Source organism: Myotis myotis, unplaced genomic scaffold (genome assembly GCF_014108235.1).
Source record: "Myotis myotis isolate mMyoMyo1 unplaced genomic scaffold, mMyoMyo1.p scaffold_m19_p_6, whole genome shotgun sequence".
NCBI classification, from domain to species: Eukaryota; Metazoa; Chordata; class Mammalia; order Chiroptera; family Vespertilionidae; genus Myotis; species Myotis myotis.
Window position 1 is genome coordinate 65,165,252 of NW_023416368.1, and position 18,679 is coordinate 65,183,930.

Below are 18,679 nucleotides of genomic sequence, written 5' to 3' on the forward strand. Positions count from 1 at the left end.
GTTTGCTTTCTTTGAGAAAGTAGAATGAATAACACTGTACTTTAATTTGTTTTCTCTAATACGAGATGCCTGGAAAAGTCAGTGAGTAAGCTAAATAAATTAATCAGAAATGGTAAAATTTTAGGCGTCATATCACATGATTGGGAACTATTGTTTTGTGGCTGTATATGAAAAAGATGAGGAGTCAGGCACCTTCCAGTCCATCAAGCCTTTCCATGAAGGCTTGTCTGCTCACAAAGATGTATTTGCATAAGAAGAATTTGATGGGACCAACTATTTTCTATCCTATCATATTTGTAATTCTAGGGGAAACAGAAGAAGCAGAAAAAGAAGTAAAGCAGTATTTGCTTCTTAGACACTAAAAATATTGGTAGTAACAAAATATAAGAATTATAGCTGCTAATATTTGACTGCATCCTATAAGTGAAGTGAATTTTAATATAATTGATACGTGTTTTTATCTTTGACTTAGATTTTTTTTGGTTAATAATTAGTTGAGGTAGAAAGGTCAAAATTATATAGTTTTCTGAAAGAGTTGAAAATAGGGTGACATTATATGTCATTTTTATTAGTAATTAAAGAGAAAAAATAATTATTGTGTACCCCAGGAGGCTAAAATATGCATGTCATATTTTTATGTTTGTCTTAAATTTATGTAGAAAATGGATGGACTAGGTTAGTTAATTTGTTTTGTTTTGGTTACATTATTATATTTCTTTTGTTTTTAAACATATTGTCAGCATCATGAATTTTACCAACAAATGTTTGCTGTGAAGATAACACTATAGGTCCTAGAATCCATGATTACTTCAATAAACAGAATCTAAATGGATTTATTAAAGACTAAAGGCCCGGTGCACAAAAATTGTGCACGGGTAGGGTCCCTAGGCCTGGCCGGCGATCAGGGCCAATCTGTGGGGTGACCAGCAGGAAACCCCACTGGCACCCCCTTGGCTGGTGTGGGACTGCCATTGCCAGTTGCCTCCCTCTGTGGGTGACCGGCGGGGTGATCAGGGGCCCCCACTGGCACCCGCCTTAGCTGGCCTGGGGCCTGCGGTCTGGGGGCAGCTCCTGCATTGAGCGTCTGCCCCCTGGTGGTCACTGTGCATCATAGCAACCAGTCATTTCACTGTTTGGTTGATTTGCATATTAGGCTTTTATTATATAGGACTAGAAGCCTGTTGCATGAAGAGATTCGCGCAATAGGCCTTCCCTTCTCCTGGCTGCCAGCACCGGTTTTCCTTCGGCACTCAGGACCTAGGCCTTCACTCTGGCTGGAGCCGCCTTCTGTCCTCCGTCTTCATGGCCCCTGCCGAAGCTGCCTTCCATCTTCGCGGCTCTGGCTCACCTTCAGTCTTCACTCCGCCGCTTGGAGCCTACATATGCAAATTAATCACTGTCTTTGTTGGTGGTTAATTTGCATATTGCGCTGGTTAGTCAATGGGAGGCGTAGCGAAGGTATGGTCAATTACCCTGCTTGTCTATTATTAGATAGGATTATTTTATACACACACATACACACACACACACACACAAACACATCAGGTATATTAGTAAATAATAAATATCAAGTTATAAGTGCTATTGAACGTGATGATGAGAATTGAATGGAAGTCAAGCCAATGTGGACTTACATGGCTATGGTCTCATTAATTCTCTGAAAAGCTATCTAGACACAATACATATCAGAAACTGTCCATTAAAGTTACATGGAAAATAGGAGTAGAGTTAGGAAGAAATAGATTCCATCTGTGTTGTCTCCTTGCTTGTTCTTTGTAGCCTAAAGTTATGGAATATTAATGGAGTGAGAGTTTAAGCTATCTGAATGGCTATATGATGTTGTTTAAAAATCGTCTCTTCATTATTAATAGCCACTTGTAATACTAAAAGAGTGTCTTTTTGTAAAGGGAAGTACATTACTGTTCTAGAAACAAACTGTATTCTCTTTTTTTATGAATCAAGACTACATCAGGGCTGGATATGGGGCCGATCTTTTATTGCTCAGTTATGTTTTTGCTACACTATTTGGATTTAGGGATAAAGATATATGATTAAAGAAATCTGTTGTGCAGCAACTCTCATTGACACAACGTGAATTTATTTCATGCCTACTGTGCAGTCAAATGATATAGGGATCAATGTTTCTTGATTTTGAGAAGCTTTTATATGACCTGAGAACCAAAATAAAAATAGAGGAAACACTATAAAAATGTGTGCAGTGCCAGTCAAGTGGGAATATTTCTAGCTGGTTATGATGATCATCACAAGGGCAAGTTGATCTTCCAAAAAAATGGAACAGGGAGACTTTCACGAAAGAACCTAGATTGGCCACTTTTGTCACCAAAATATTTAAAAATATGCCCACTCTTACGATATACTCATTGTGTCAGCAAAAATGCTGCCACTATCATATTCTTAGCTTAATAACATTAATTTAATATTTGCATAGAAATTTATCATAACTAACATTTTATCTTATTTTTATCTCATAAATAAATATCTTATGAATCCTTTGAAATAGGTGTGCATTTATTGATCATCACCATCAATTTAAAAATGAAATAATAAGAAATGAAAGTAAAAGTTGAAAAAGTTATTTACAAATGTCTTTCTTTTGCAGAAAATTTATGTTTTGCTTTATCTTTTTAATTTCTGGATGGAAATTTGCCTACATTTGTTATGTCAAGGTGGTTGGGCCAATTAGAAATTGTTTGCTTAGTTCTCCAAGGTATATTTTTATTTCTCATCCAACTTTTGGCTGATCAGGGCATGTCAGAGTGATTGCACTTGACTGAACTGTGTTCATGAGCAATCCTTCATTACCTCATTAGTTTCTAGTCAACTGTGTTTTGCTTGGGAGGCAAGTAGCCACTGTCAACCTCTGTCAGAATATGAAAGAATAAAAGGTTACCGCTGTTTACCTAATGCTACTCTGGACCCAATGGGGAGAATAAAAATAAATGTTCTCATTTTGAATTGCCTCAGGAAAAAGCCCAGAACTTTATTAACCTGGCATTATATTTTCAGGCAGTCACTATTAAAATCTCAGGTATCTGCAAAACATGATTCAGTAGCTCATGTTGGTTTCTCATAAAAATAGTATCAAATTATAGAACTTCAAGATTGGCTTGATATACTTTAATAAATTGAACACTACTATTGATGTCATAAAAAGATGAAACATACTGATTTATGAAAAAAATAGCAAAATAATTTAATATGTAAAACCTGGTTAAGCAACAGTTAAAAGGGAAATACATATTTTATTCAACTCCATATGCCTTTTGCGTCTTGTAGATAAAGATCTTAAAATTAGGCCTTTGATTCATTTTGAGTTAATTTTTTGTGTATGGGGACAACCAGCAGTCTAGTTTCATTCTTTCGCATGTGGCTTTCCAATTTTCCCACACCATTTATTGAGGAGGCTTTTTCTCTCCATTGTATGTTTTTGGCTCCTTTATCTAAACCTATTTGCCCATACATGTGTGGTTTTATTTCTGGGCTCTAAATTCTGTTCCATTAGTCTGCGTGTCTTTTTTCTGCTGATACGATGCTGTTTTGATGATTGTCACTTTGTAATGTAATTTGAAGTCAGGGAGTGTGAGACCTCCGGCTTTATTCTTTTTTTTTCTCAGGATTGCTTTGGCTATTTGTGGTCTTTTGTGGTTCCATACAGGTATGATGAATTTTTGTTCTATTTCTTTAAAAAATGTCATTGGAATTTTGATGGGGATTACATTAAATCTGTATATTGCTTTGGATGATGTGGGCATTTTAACAATATCGATGCTTCCAATCCATGAACATGGAATATCTTTCCATTCATCATGTCTTTTGCAGTCACTTTTGATAATGCTTTGTAGTTTTCAGTATATAGGTCCTTCACATCCCTTGTTAAGTTTATTCCTAGGTTTTTTTTTTGTTTGTTTCAATTGCAAAAGAAATAGTTTTTTCTAGTCTTTATATGGCATTTTATTGTTAGTTTATAGGAATGCAGTGGATTTTTGTACAATTGATTTTGTATCCTGCACTGTTACTGAATTTGTTTATTGTTTCTAATAGAGTTTTGGTGGGGCCTTTACCATTTTCTATATAAAGAGTCATGTCGTCTGCAAAAACTGACACTTTTACTTGTTCATTCCCAATTTCAATGCCTGTTATTGCTTTTTCTTGCTTGATTGCTCTTCCTAGGACTTCCAGCACTGTCGAATAAGAGTGGTGAGAGTGGACTTTTTTGTTTTGTTCTGATCTTAGGGCAGCCGTGGGCAAACTATGGCCCGCGGGCCGGATTCGGCCCATTTGAAATGAATAAAACTAAAAAAAAAAAGACCGTACCCTTTTATGTAATGATGTTTACTTTGAATTTATATTAGTTCACACAAACACTCCATCCATGCTTTTGTTCAGTTTAAGAACCCATTGTGGCCCTCGAGTCAAAAAGTTTGCCCACCCCTGTCTTAGAGGGACAAAGAAGTTTTTTTTTGCCATTGGGTATGGTATTGTCTGAGGGTTTTTCATATATAGCCTTTATTATGTTGAAGTACTTTCCTTCTATACCATTTTATTGAGTTTTTAAATCATAAATGGATAGTCTAAATGGAAATGGCAGATTTTGATGCTTAGCTCACAGTTATGATGGGAAAGTAATGAGGGAAAATAACCACTCTGACTCTTGTTCCTATAGGAGAAGGTGAAGGGGAGTGGAAAGTACCTATACATATACCGTTTCCCCTCACTAGGTGACATTAAATATAATGCTATTTATTGCTGAATATGGACACGATACAGAATTCATTACTGAGATTTATTTGAATGACACTGTAAACTGATCAAAAGGATTAATACACATTTAGGGCTGAATGGTTGGAAATTACATATCATATTGAGGAAGGGATGTTTTTCCCAGAGCTTTCAAATTGCATTGAAGATCAATGGTAAAGTTATGGTACACATTAGAAAGAGAGCAAAGCTGATGATTTGTAATTATCCCAAAGGTGGTGCACTGGCTCCTGGCCTATGTGACTCAATTTAAAAATAGCTGATTTAATTGTTCAGCTGAAGTTGTCTGCTCATTAGGCCTTACGTTTGCCAGTTCATCTCTGAGTGACTTCCAAGGTTCCCTTAGAACCTTGCTTGAACATCCTCTTTCCACGCTCTCCGTGTTGTTATTTTCTGAAGGGATAGTGCTTGCCAACGGGAGAGATCTGGCAAATAAAGTAATGGAATGTGGTTTCCAAACCTGCTATAAACTGCCACATCTGTACTCTGTGTGAGGGCCTAGTTTTCCATAGATGGAAGGTAATTCCTTTTTGGCTCTCATCCTACCTCCCCTCAGGCCAAAACTGCCAATTGAGCTGTTTGGGTTTAAAACAGAATGCCAGGCTAATTTTATCTTTCTTCTTTTCCTTGTGCCACTTCTTTGACCAGCTCAGCAATCTGATATTTCTATGTCTGCAGAAGATTGCATTTCAGATTGAGGAAATTATGGTCTTATCAAAAGGACCACACGTTCATTTGGAAATACAGGAAAAGTCATTCTAATTCTGGCCCTCAATATCTCTAATTTTCTTTCAGAGAAATCCAAATTTTACCAGGGCATTTGGCCTTCAAGAGTAAAGACCACAGTTTCCATCATTCCTTGATAGTTAGATGAGGCCTGTACATGGGAGAATCCACAGCAGCTTCTCAGAGCATCCTCTCAGACACACCCGAGGACACTTCTTGCCTTTTGTTTTTCCCCTTTTCCATCCTGTGGTTTGGAATGTGGGGGTTCAGGACAGGCTGCATGTGCCACTTTGGCATGTGGATTATCTCACATTGAAGACGATCAGGGCCCAGCACACTCAGGAAGAGCTTTGGACCTCCTTCTTAACTGCCTAGAAGAATCTAGCTGGGGGCCTGCACAGGAAGAAAGCTATTAACAAGAGAGAGCTTTTTATATCAGAAAGACTTATTTGAAAAACATCTTCCTGGCTTTGTCTTCCGCCCCTTTGAAGTCCTAGACCCCATCCCCTTTTCCTTAGATCAGCCTGGTATATAAGCCTCAATTGCCTAAGTGCCTGGGAGTCTCATGCCTTTGTGGGGCTCCCATACACACATTTGTGGTTTTTATCTCCTGTTTATATGTCTTGTGTCAATTTAATTCATAGGCCAGCCTGAGAACCCAGAAAGAAAGAAGAAACACAGATGTGGTGGCTGGAGCACCATCTTAGACTATGACCATGAGGTCCATGTCTGGAAATGAAGGACAAAGAAGTTATGAAGAGTCTGAGTGTCTAAGGTGTTTGTACAGCTTCTTTGTTGGCTTTGTAGCACTACAGAGGATTTAGTAGGCTGCCTTGCCCACCCTGAAATCATGAAAAATCTAGACTAACATATGAGGGGGAACTAAACTTCTAACTCTATAAAACCATTGTATTTTGAATTTTCTGTTACAGCTGAAACTATTAATACTTTAAAGGGGTTTTGTTTTAAAAATTGTTTTATTTAAGAAGGTTCTGTTATTAAGTAATTAATACTTTAAAACTTTATAGTGGGTTTGTTTTTCATTTGCATGCTCCAGTTTGTCAAGCATGATTAAATTCGGCATGCCATAAATACACATGGACTTTTTCAAATTATAGTATAAAAGACCACTTTAAAGACGTTATGGAGTGTCTAAGGATGATGTTGAAATACATGCACTTTAAAGGCTGATTTGTTTAAATATGACACAAATATAATTCTTGGAGTAGTTTAATGAAATTGTACATGCTTGACAATGGTCCCTATAAATTGATAATAAGAATTCAAATATTACTATTTAATTCAATTAAATATGTTTACTAAAGGTAGACATTTTTATTTGGAATCCTAAAATTCTCTGACATGGGTAACATTTGCATTAGCAGTGGTCAAATAAGAGTTTTAAATAGCTTGCATGAAATACAAACCAGGGGTTATATTTTAGTATGTTGGTTTCACTAATTTAGTTCTAATCAATAAGTACCACTTTCAGCAAACAGAGGTGCTGTATGAACTGAATATTTGTGTCTCCCTAAAATGCATATGTTGAAGCTCCAAGTCCCAATATGATGTTATTTGGAGATGGGCCCTTTGGGATGTATTTAGATTTAGGTTAGGTCATAAGAGTGGGGTCTTCATAATGGGACTAGTGGCCTTACAGAAAGAGGGAGTGAGAGAGATCTTTTTCATACACACACACTGAGGAAGGCAGCCAGCTGCAAGGGAGGAAGAGAGTCCCCATCAGAAAGTACCCTTGCTAGCATCCTAACCTTAGACTTCCAGCATTCAGAACTATGATAAAAAAAATAAATGTTTAAACCATCCAGTTAATGGTATTTTGTTATGGCAGCCAGAGCTGACTAAGACAGTGGGCTATTTGACAATAACATATGTGCCATTATGTGTTAATGTGAATGATGAGTCATTTCAGTGGGACATTTGTCTCTGCACCACCATTTCTTATTGGCAAGTTCTCGTCTATATGACTTGCTGAAATTTTCTCTTTCTGCAATCAGAGATTTTACAGACAATAATTGGGTTGTATACAGTACCCTGACAGTCACTCTTATTTTAGAAGACCTTCTCAAGACATTGACTTTTCTGTAGTGTCTGAATTACTGTGCACTATATATCATTTCTCCAAAACTCTCTTGCCCAGCCAGTGTTGCTCAGTTGGTTGAGTGTCATTCCCATGAACCAGAAGGTAACAGTTTGATTCCTGGCCTGGGCACATGCCCAGGTTGTGGGCTCAATCCCCAGTAGGGTGCGTGCAGGATGCAGCCGATCAATGATTCTCTCTCATTGATGTTTCTATCTCACTGAAATCAATAAAAAAAATATTAAAAACCACAACAAACTCTCCTAAGTTCTTTTTCCAATTCCTTCAGACATGTCCACCTTAGTCATCTGAGATGACTAATTCTTCAGCCAGTCCCCTCCAGCCTTTCTAGGATGACTCTGCTATTGTCTCCTTCCTCTTTCCAACCCTGCCCTTAATGTTGGACTGTCCTCTAGAAATCAGTAGAAAGGAACACACCCAATGCAACTACCACATCCTTCAAAAATATTCTGTATTTTAAAACTCTGTAGAAGTGTATGAGTATGCTTTGAGATTTTAATAAGCTTTTATGGCTGTGATCTTCCAACTCCAATTAAATGTCAATGTGGAAAGAGAGGTGAAGATATCATTAAGGGATTGTGTTCCTAATATTGCTTAATTAAGATGTTTTATTCATTGGATCATTTTAACTGGAGTATATTATACCTTGATATTTGAAAATAAACTGATGATACTAATCTTATTTTTCAAAATTAGAGACTATTTTTACAATTTAGTGACATTTTGCAGGTCTGTTTTCCAAATGGTAACAAACTACCAGAGGGTCATGTTATCTGAGTGAGTGATGACAAAGAGAATTCAGTTGGGATCTCAAGCATGTTCATATTTTGGGCCATGATATCAAGATGTTGCCAATGAGATGCACTAGTCAAACTTACACATGCTTCAATGACTGTATTGCTTCAGGCATAAATTCAGCTTTTTAAAGATAGCATCATATAGGAGGCATATTACTATGTTGTGATTTTTGACAACTCTTAAATCAGCTAAACAAACCAACCAAAAATGATCATATTACATTTTACATGAATTTCAGAGCATGTTTAGAGGAGGCAAGATATCTGTTTCTTTGTCCATTTTCCTCTTAAGAAAATGTATTTTGAGAAACTATCACATGAGCTTTTAAGGAGTACTTTTGCAGTTCCCTGCTTCTGTTGGATCTTCCTGGTTCTCTTAATGTGAGAATGGCCTGATATGTGTGTTTATGAGTCTTAGAAACAAATGGAAGTAGATTAAAATTTTCTCAGTATCTTAACATAGGGAACTTTCTATTCTTTACCGATTTAATAATCTCTTATATTAAAATATTTTAATGTTAAATTGTATTTTAAATAATCCTTTTTAGCTTATGACTTTATCAATCAACATGAGACTATTGAAATTCTTATGAAACAGTGACTTTCTGAATCAGTTACCAAAATAAAATTGATCTTAAAAAAATTTAATCAAAATACATTGATATAAAAGATTGGATAAGGAATATTTTTAAAAATCTTTAAAAATTCAATTGAAGCAAAATTGTAGCCCACAGATAAGTGTATCTGATCCTGCTGTACCCATTCTTCTTTGAATCTATGCAGAGGTTTCCAAGCCCATGCTTCTGGCGTTAAGTGAGGCTTGACTTCCTTTGACTCTGAGTTGCCTAATTTACTAAACTTTACTAAAAGATAAAGGAGTTGGAGGAACACATGCACTTCAATGATTTATTTGTTATTGCTCTCGTTTAACTAGCTCCCCAAAATGTGCTTTTAGTTAATCTAAGTAAAGGGAGTCAAGGGAAGGCTGAGTGTCCCAAAATCATAGCTGAAACTCCCTATCAATTTCTAATTATAAACCACTTCATAATGGTATTGCTCATGAAGCTTCATGATTATTTCTTGTCCTAGTTGACAATTTCAAACATTTTGTTCCATTTCAATCACAAAAAAATTTTCACTTGGATTCTGGGAGTTAAATTGTTAGGATCCACATGTTGTCAAGGAGGCGTCTATTGGCTTGATATTTACAGGGTTATATGTGATTTCAATATTAAATATAAAACAATTTCTTCTTTATTATTTTTAATTACAATTTACATTTCATAGTATTCTGTATCAGTCAGATGTACAGCATTGTGGTTAGATAATCACGTACTTTACACAGACCAGTCCCCCTGATATTTCAAGTAACCAGCTGGCCCCATATAGTTATTTCAAAATTACTGACTATATTTCCTATGCTGTAATTCACACCTCTTTGACTATTCTGTAACTAACAATTCTTACTTCTTTTGTTGTTGCTGTTGTTAATCCTCACTGGAGGATATTTTTTCAATTGATTTGTTAGAGAGCGTCGAAGGGACAGAGGGAGGGAAGAAGGGGAAGAGAGAGAGAGAGAGAGAGAGAGAGAGAGAGAGAGAGAGAGAGAGAGAGAGAGAGAGAGAGAGAACCTTAGTATGATAGAGACACATCTATTGATTATCTCCTGCATGTGCCCCAATGGGGCTTGGATTGAACCTACAACCCAGGCATTTGCCCTTGACCTGGAATCAAACCCATGATCCTTTGGTACACAAGCCAACACTCTAATCATTGAACCACACAGACCAGGGCACCAATTTGAACTTCTTAATCCCTTCACCTTTTAAACCCAGTTTCTTTTATTATATATATATATATTTTTTTAATTTATTGCTTAAAGTATTACAAAGGGTATTACATATGTGTCCATTTTATCCCCCTGCCCTAGACAGTCCCCTAGCCTCCCCTATCCCCCAGTGTCTTATGTCCATTGATTATGCTTATATGCATGCATACAAGTCCTTTAGTTGATTTCTTACCCCCCCTACCTCCTGCCCCCCAACCCTCCCCGGCCTTCCCGCTGCAGTTTGACAATCTGTTTGAGGCAGCTCTGCCTCTGTATCTATTATTGTTCAAAAGTTTATAATGGTCTCTATTATCCATGAATGAGTGAGATCATGTGGTATTTTTCCTTCATTGACTGGCTTATTTCACTTAGCATAATGCTCTCCAGTTCCATCCATGACGTTGCAAATGGTAAGAGTTCCTTCCTTTTTAGAGCAGCATAGTATTCCATCGTGTAGATGTACCACAGTTTTCTAATCCATTCATCTACTGAGGGGCACTTAGGCTGTTTCCAGATCTTAGCTATGGTGAATTGTGCTGCTATGAACATAGGGGTGCATATATCCTTTCTGATTGGTGTTTCTGGTTTCTTGGGATATATTCCTAGAAGTGGGATCACAGGGTCAAATGGGAGTTCCATTTTCAGTTTTTTAAGGAAACTCCATACTGTCTTCCATAGTGGCTGCACCAGTCTGCATTCCCACCAGCAGTGCACAAGTGTTCCTTTTTCTCCACATCCTCTCCAGCACTTGTCGTTTGTTGATTTGTTGATGACAGCCAGTCTGACAGGTGTGAGATGGTACCTCATTGTTGTTTTGATTTGCATCTCTCAGATGATTAGTGACTTTGAGCATGTTTTCATATGTCTCTTGGCTTTCTGAATGTCCTCTTTTGAAAGGTGTCTATTTAGGTCCTTTGCCCATTTTTTGATTGGATTGTTTATCTTCCTTTTGTTAAGTTGTATGAGTTCCCTATAAATTTTGGAGATTAGGCCCTTATCAGATATGACATTGGCAAATATGTTTTCCCACACAGTGGGTTTTCTCGTTGTTTTGTTGATGGTTTCTTTTGCTGTGCAGAAGCTTTTTATTTTGATGTAGTCCCATTTGTTCATTTTCTCTTTCGTTTCAAGTGCCCTAGGAGCTGTATCAGTGAAGAAATTGCTTCGGCATATGTCTGAGATTTTGTTGCCTTTGGATTCTTCTAGAATTTTTATGGTTTCCTGTCATACATTTAAGTCCTTTATCCATTTTGAGTTTATTTTTGTGTATGGTGTAAGTTGGTGGTCTAGTTTCATTTTCTTGCATATATCTGTCCAATTTTCCCAATACCATTTATTGAAGAGACTATCTTGGCTCCATTGTATGTTCTTGCCTCCTTTGTCAAATATTGATTGAGCATATTGGTTCCGGCCGATTTCTGGGCTCTCTATTCTATTCCATTGATCTATATGCCTATTCTTGTGCCAGTACCAGGTAGTTTTGAGAACAGTGGCTTTGTAATACAACTTGATATCTGGTATTGAGATCCCACCTACTTTGTTCTTTTTCAGGATTGCTGCAGCTCTTCGGGGTCTTTTTTTATTCCAGATGAATTTTTGGAGAGTTCGTTCTAGATCTCTGAAGTATGCCGTTGGTATTTTAATAGGAAGTGCGTTGAATTTATAGATTGCTTTGGGTAGTATGGACATTTTAATGATGTTGATTCTACCAATCCATGAACACAGTATGTTCTTCCATCTGCTTATGTCTTCCTCTATATCTTTTTTCAACGTCCTGTAGTTTTCTGAGTAGAGGTCTTTTACCTCTTTAGTTAAGTTTATTCCTAGGTAGCTTAATTTTTTTGGTGCGATGGTAAATGGGATTGTTTTTATAATCTCTCTTTCTGAAAGTTCACTATTGGTGTATAGAAATGCCTCAGATTTCTTGGGGTTAATTTTGTATCCTGCTACATTGCCAAATTCATGTATTAAGTCTAGTAGCTTTTGGAGGGAGTCTCTAGGGTTTTGTATGTATAATATCATGTCGTCTGCAAATAAGGACAGCTTTACTTCCTCTTTTCCAATTTGGATGCCTTTTATTTCTTCTTCTTGCCGAATTGCAATGGCTAACACTTCCAGTACTATGTTGAACAGGAGTGGTGAGGGGGGCATCCCTGTCTTGTTCCTGTTCTTAGGGGAAATGGTGTTAGTTTTTGTCCATTGAGTATGATGTTGGCTGTGGGCCTGTCATATATGGCTTTTATTATGTTGAGGTATGATCCTTCTACTCCCACCTTGCTGAGAGCTTTTATCAAAAATGGGTGTTGAATTTTGTCAAATGCTTTTTCTGCATCAATTGATATGACCATGTGGTTTTTTTCTTTCAATTTGTTTATGTGATGTATCATGTTTATTGATTTGCGGATATTGTACCATCCTTGCATCCCTGGGATAAATCCTACTTGGTCATGGTGTATGATCTTTCTGATGTACTGCTGGATCCAATTTGCTAAGATTTTGTTGAGGATTTTGGCATCTATGTTCATGAGGGATATTGGCCTGTAATTCTCTTTCATTGTGTTGTCTTTACCTGGTTTTGGTATTAGGGTGATGCTGGCTTCATAGAATGAGCTTGGAAGTGTTCCTTCCTCTTGAATTTTTTGTAGTAGTCTGAGGAGGATAGGTTTTAGTTCTTCCTTGAATGTTTGGTAAAACTCCCCTGTGAAGCCGTCTGGTCCTGGGCTTTTGTTTGCTGGAAGCTTTTTGATGACTGCTTCAATTTCTTCCATAGTTATTGGCCTGTTGATATTATTAGATTCTTCCTGATTGAGTTTTGGAATGTTGTATTTTTCTAGGAATTTGTCCATTTCCTCCAGGTTGTCTAGTTTGTTGGAGTAGAGCTGTCCATAGTATTTTTTAACAATCATTTGTATTTCTGTGGGGTCTGTTGTTATTTCGCCTCTATCGTTTCTGATTTTGTTTATTTGGGTCCTCTCTCTTTGCTTCTTGGTGAGCATGGCTAGAGGTTTGTCAATCTTGTTTATCCTTTCAAAGAACCAGCTATTGGTTTCATTGATTTTCTGTATTGTTTTTTTGGTCTCTATGTCATTTATTTCTGCTCTAATCTTTATTATCTCCTTCCTTCTGCTCACTCTGGGGTTTTCTTGTTGCTCTCTTTCTAATTCTTTGAGTTGTAGAGTTAGATGATTTACTACCATTTTTTCTTGTTTTTTGAGATAGGCCTGTAGAGTTATAAACTTCCCTCTCAGGACTGCTTTCATTGTGTCCCATAGGTTTTGGATTGTTGTGTTTTCATTGTCATTAGTTTCCAGGATGTTTCGAATTTCTTCTTTGATTTCATTGGTAACCCAATCAATATTTAATAGCATGCTATTCAGCTTCCAGGTGTTTGAGTATTTTGGGTTGTTTTTATTGTAGTTTATTTCTAATATTATGCCATCGTGGTCTGCGAAGACGCTTTTTATGATTTCAATCTTCTTGAATTTGGGGATACTTTGCTTGTGACCCAATATATGGTCTATTTTTGAATATGTCTTATGAGCATTTGAGTAGAATGTATATTCCCTGGCTTTGGGGTGAAGTGTTCTGAAGATGTCTATTAAGTCCATCTGATCTAGTGAGTCATTTAGGATTGCTGTATCTTTGCTGATTGTTTGTCTAGAGGGCTTATCCAGTGTTGTCAGTGGTGTATTAAAGTCCCCTACTATGATTGTATTGTTGTCGATCTCTCCTTTGATATCTTCCAGGAGTTTTTTTATGAATTTGGGTGCTCCTGCATTGGGTGCATATATGTTTACCAGGGTTATATCTTCTTGTTGTATTGATCCCTTTAGTATTATGAAGTGGCCTTCCTTATCTCTTGTTATGGCCTTCACTTTGAGGTCTATTTTGTCCGATATAAGTATTGCTACCCCAGCTTTCTTTTCCTTTCCATTTGCCTGAAAGATATTTTTTCATCCTTTCACTTTCAGTCTGTGTGAGTCCCTTCTAATGAGGTGGGTTTCTTGTAGACAGCAGATGTATGGGTCATGTTTTTTTATCCATTCAGCCACTCGATATCTTTTGTTTGGAGCATTTAGTCCATTTATGTTTAAAGTTATTATTGAAAGGTACTTGTTTGTAGCCATTTCTGTTTTTGTGTGGCTGTTTTCTTTCTGAGCTTTTTATTTCTTATTTTTATACCAGTCCCTTTAGCATTCCTTGCATTGCTGGCTTGGTGGTGATAAACTCCCTTAGCCTTTTTTTGTCTGTGAAGCTTCTTATTTCCCCTTCAAGTTTGAATGATAGCCTTGCTGGATAGAGTATTCTTGGATTCAGTCCTTTGCTTTGCATCACTTTGTAAATTTCCGTCCATTCTTTTCTGGCCTGATGTGTTTCTGTTGAGAAATCATTTGACAATCTAATGGGAGATCCCTTGTATGTAACTTTCCGTCTCTCTCTTGCAGCCTGTAAGATTCTCTCTTTGTCCTGAACATTTGCCATGGTAATTATGATGTGTCTTGGTGTGGGTCTTTTCGGGTTCACCTTGTTTGGGACTCTCTGGGCTTGTGTGACTTTTTTCTTCCCCACCTAAGGGAAGTTTTCTGATATTATTTCTTCTAATAGGTTTTCTAATCCTTGTTCATCCTTCTGTTGTTCTGGTACCCCTATTATTCGTATGTTGTTTCGTTTCATGTTGTCCCAAAGCTCCCTTAGGCTCTCCTCCTGTCTTTTAATTTTTTTCTCCAATTGCAGTACATTTTGGGTGTGTTTTGCTTCCTTGTCTTCTAATTCACTAATTCGGTCCTCCACTTCTCCTAGTCTACTGTTGATACTTTCAATGGAGTTTTTCATTGCAGCTATATCACTCTTCATTTCTTCTTGGGTCTTACTTAAGTTGTTGATTTTTTCATCTGTTTCTTCTAGCTTCTTCCATATGTTATTGATTTTTTCATCTGTTTCTTCTTGCTTATTGCAGAGGTTGTCGATTTTTTCCTCCATTTGGTTTATGCACTCTAGGACCCTTATTCTGAATTCTTTTTCTGTCATGTTGCATGCCTCTGTATTACTTAGCTGCTTTTCTGGAGAGTCCTCCTTCTTTTTCCTTTGGGGGTTTCTTTGTCTACCCATGTTTGATCTCACTGACATATCTAGACGTTGAGTCGTTCAGTGGTTGCTCCCTTGGTGGCAGTGACTCCTTGGTCTGTGGTTGCTCTTCGGGCGGTTGCGGTAGCAGCTGCTCTTCAGTTGGCAGCAGCTCCTCTGGTGGGTGCTGTTCACAGCTGTGGTGGCTCTTCTGGTTGGTGGGCGAGGTTTCACGTACAGCTGCTGTTCCTCAGCAGAGGGTGTGGTGCTCAGGAGGTTGCTGTTGCTTGGATCTGCTGCGTTGATTTAAAGGCACAAAATACAACACAACAAGGCACCACGTACCAGGCACTATACACAAATATATTCACGATATTAATAACCCCAAATAAAGGTGACCACCTGAATTAAGAGAATTAGGGGATAAGGAAGAAGGAAGAGAAAAAGAGAAAAGAGAAAAAAGAAAAGAAAAGTAGGGACCAAAAAAAGGAGTGCAAAAATGAAATTGGGAAAAAGGAGGGGGGAAAATAAAAGTGAGAAAAGAAAAGAAAAGAAAAAAAAAAGAGCAAAAAGAGAGAATGAAGTGGAAGAGGGGAAGAGACTTTTTATATGAGGAGAATACTCCTATAGAACAGCCATTAATCCCAACAAATTCCAGCAACAGCTCCCTGGAGATGAATGCAAACTAGAAACAACCAATAATATAACGATGATAATAGAATGGAGAACACTAATCCCAAAATAAAATAAAGAGAAAATAAAATGGCACTTTAAAAAAAATGGTAAAATGGTAGCAGTAATAATACTGGTTAAAAATAAGAAGGTAGTAATTAAAAGGGTAAAATCAGGTGATGGAAAAAGAAGAAAAAAAAATTGGTTTCTTAGTTAAAAGGTGAAAAAAGAAAAAAAAAATTGCAGTAGTGAAAGTCCTTCAGTTCTTCTATTCTTCAGTGTGGCTCGCCTTAGACCTGCCAGATATTCAGGAGAGTGTTGAGTTTCCCTGCGATACACTGTTCCTCTGTGTGTAAACCACCGTCCTTATTTTAAAGCAAGCCGCATTTGTTTCCCAGACTGCCTTATTTTGTGTTTAGCAAAGAGTCAGTTTGTGGGTCAGCCTCTGGGTGGCAGTGTTCTGGGGTTGGCCTCTGAGGCTATAGGGCCTCTCTGTCCAGTGGAAGTTCACTGCCCAGAGCTGGCTGCGTAATAGTTAGTTACTGGCGCTGTGTTGTTGCTGGGATTGAAAAATCCCTCTATAGGCCAGACCCTGTTAACTCCCAGGGACTGATCAGGTTATTTTAATCCTTGATCTCATACAGGGTGGAATCTGGGTGTGGCTGTGCTCCTTGCCTGGGGGATGGGGGAAGGAGTCTCACTCTCCGGAGAGAATGGCTGCCCCAGTCCTGGGCTCAGGAGTGTCTCAGCACTCAATTCGCTGCCACCTCTCCCGGCCCCCCTTCTCTCCTCAGTCTCTCCCCAGATTCCACTCCTCCGCACCCTCTCCCTCTCTTCAGCACAGGTGAGTGTCTGTATCCGAAATGTCCCATGAACAGGATTCAGTGAAAACAAACAAACAAACGCCGGCCGCGGAAACGGGGAAGGCTTGGTTTCTGTAAGCTTCTTCTCTTACCGGGACTGCATGGTCTGGTCAGCTCTTCAGGCTGCCCCCTTTAGGCTCAGTCCTCTGTGATCACAGAACCCAGCTCTCAATTCCCCCAGCAGCGCCAGGAATCCCGCGGTTCTCCTTTCCCCTGTCAGGGGCTGTGCCTGTCCCAAGGGACGCGGCTGTCTGCCACGCGGTCTCCCTCCGACGACTCTCAGTTTCTTATATACAGATCTTTTCACTGACTCGTAATAGTTTTAATACATTTGAAAATGTTTTTTAAGTTTTTTACACATTGTTAATCGGAAAACCCCCCACTTAATCCTCATATCTCTTTCATTCCTAGAATGAAAATAAAAGAGAAACTAAATTATTAAAGCAGAAATGAGATGTTGTATAATACACACCCATTCAACTACACATTCATTCATTTAAATAGTTATTATGTGCCCACTGTAGGCCAGGCACTGCAGGTAGCAACATTTTCTTAGTACCCCTTGAAATGTAGATCTTAGATCTTTAAAGTATGTAGCATAATTTCTAGAAGAGAATAGGGACATGATAAATAGTACAAAATCCCACCACAGACAGAACCATATCTAATAGCTCAATGTCCATGTATACACATTATCTTTATGAACTAACAATTGAGAAAATAAAGATTAAGGATAGGCCACTGAATATCCAGTTGCTTAAATGAAATATGTATCTACAAATGCCTGGATTTAGCATTGTTTCTAAAAATTCTGGTTATTCAATTCCACATGGACACATTTTGTAATAATACTTTTTAAAAGTACATCTTTAGTATTATGGAAAATATTTGAATTGTTTTGTGACTAGCTAGTCTTGTAATTATGAAAAATAAATAGAAGAAAATTGGGGATTTTTCCTTTGAAGATGATTTTCTGCTCTTGAAAACAAATCTATATTTATATTTAGGGTCCAGATAATTGGTCTGTTTGTACTTTTTGTCATGAACATATCATAAGTCAAATGGTAACTTTTCACTATTCAACATTATGCAGCTAGGTCATTAATCTCATCTTCAATAACAAGAACTGAAACAAAAATAGTTAGATTTCCCACCCTTCCAACACACACACACACACACACACACACACACTCACACACACTCACACACACTCCTCATTTACCTCCTCTGTTTGGCTCTAAGAAGGCTATAAGCAAAGGAAAGATAAGCTTCCCCGAAAGTAATACCTTAAGGGAAGAGGAGCCACGGGGGGAGAGGTTGGCCTTTCTCTGGACAGGCGCTTCCTGTTAGAAAAGATCTGAGCTCTGGGTTTAGATTGGTGCAGGTGGTGTTGGCATGCCGGTGGTTTGTCATTAAATTTTTTTTCCTGTCAAGATGATGGCTGGAGACCCAACACTGTTTCTCTGTTCACCTCAAAACAAGACAGATGAGAACTTGAGTAGAAGTGTGATTGCCCAGGAGGACCCTAAACATTGTCTTTTTTAGTGCCATCTATTTCAAGAGGAAGGAAGACTAGACATCCGAAAACTTTGTACCCTGGGTGACTCAGTGTTTCTCATTTTTACTTTTTTCTCTTTTGTCCATATACTCAATGAAAGGGTAACTTAAATTTTCAGACTAGTGTGGGGAGTTAGAGAGCACTCAATGCACATCATAATCCATACATAATCTACCCAAGTTAATCACATCAAAGCCTTTTTGTGATTATTTCTGCATAAGCAAATAGGGAACAGTTTAGTAAAACATCTAGATCTTTCTTTTCAGATAAAGT